Raw genomic sequence first — 1,489 nt, 5'->3', positions numbered from 1 at the left:
CTTGACATTTTTCACATCAGGTAATTGCTCTTTTGGGCTTTATGTGACTGGTTTAAACAAACCACTGTTAAATATTGACTTGGTGTGGTCATTAAAATGATGCTTACTGAAAGTTATAAAATAAAAGCCTGCACATTCCTCTCACGTAAGTGCACCACCGTAGGCAGTGGAATAATGTTAAGCTTTTTTTTATGTTTTTTTTTTCAGGATATGTTTTTTCTGTATTTTCTGTATTTTTTTTTTCTGTTTATGAACTGCCTTGCTACGCAAGGCAGTTCATTAACATTAGCACAAACATTAGCATTTCACTGTACTTGACTTAGCATTAGCCTTTTACCTAAAATAACCTATTAGTTAATTTTCTCACTTATTTGCCATGTTTAGTATACTGAATGGAGTAACTCAATGACAGACAACAAACATCCGAGTGATGCCCCACATGCTACTGATCGTCTTCATGCTAATATTAGCATTTTGGCTAATTTTACCTCATGCATTAATTTTAACATACTGAATGGTACAGGTACAGCTTAGTAAATATGCTTCTGCCTCTCCACAGGTTATTGACTACAATTTAGCTAAGCTTGGCATTGATGATTATTTTTAGCATCAGAACGCTGGTTTCCAACCGACGGTCATACTTTGGCATGCCCCGGTTAAATTTCTTCAGGAATTTTCTAGTTTATTAATAAGCTTCTTGCAAACAACCATAAGTCAGAGTATCTGGTTAGAAATAATTTAGAATGCTCATTAAGTAAAAAGATACACTCATGTGCCTAAAACTATACATTAAATTATGCATTCTGAATAACAACAGTAGCAGTCTGTCTGAACTTCTGCCAGACAAATATTTGATCAGAATAATTTTGTTCAGCTCCATTTATTATGCTACTTGTGCTAAGAAATAATTGTATTGCACTTTATAACAACCAGTCATGTTAAATAGGCATTTGTCTGCCAGTCTGCCATTCTGACAGTGTGCAGCAAGGGACATTTTTGAAATGGTATCTAAATAAATTTTGGAATATGATGACATTGTTTTTTGTTTTTGTTCTTTTTTTAAGTGACCACAATGAATTGAGTCATCACCGACTATGAGAATGTCCAGAAGAGATTCACCAAGTTTGAATTCATGAAAAGGCTTTCACCATGATTAACTATTGCAAGAACAGCTGTAATTTCTGAGCATTTCTGGACACCTTCAAAGAGCTGCTTCCAGGAAATGAAGACAAGAAGAAGATCTCCTGTTTTCAGAGCATTACAGGAAGACTATTACGAAGGAGATGGCTGACATAATCAAAGCAAAAAATGTTACTGTTGAAAGAACCTATTTTCTTAAGTTAAAGAATAAGTAATTCTGTTTTAGTTTTTCAATCAGTATTTCAGAGTAACAATATACTGACCAGACGTTAAACCCTCTGTTATCTTAGAACAGTGGTTCTTAACCTGGGTTCGATTGAACCCCAAGGGTTCGGTGAGTCGGTCTCAG

This window comes from Poecilia latipinna, unplaced genomic scaffold (assembly GCF_001443285.1).
Source record: "Poecilia latipinna isolate Pla-1442-1.1 unplaced genomic scaffold, P_latipinna-1.0 Scaffold1016, whole genome shotgun sequence".
Classification (NCBI taxonomy): Eukaryota; Metazoa; Chordata; class Actinopteri; order Cyprinodontiformes; family Poeciliidae; genus Poecilia; species Poecilia latipinna.
The sequence above is the reverse complement of the archived record's forward strand: the minus strand, read 5'-3'. Positions refer to the sequence as shown.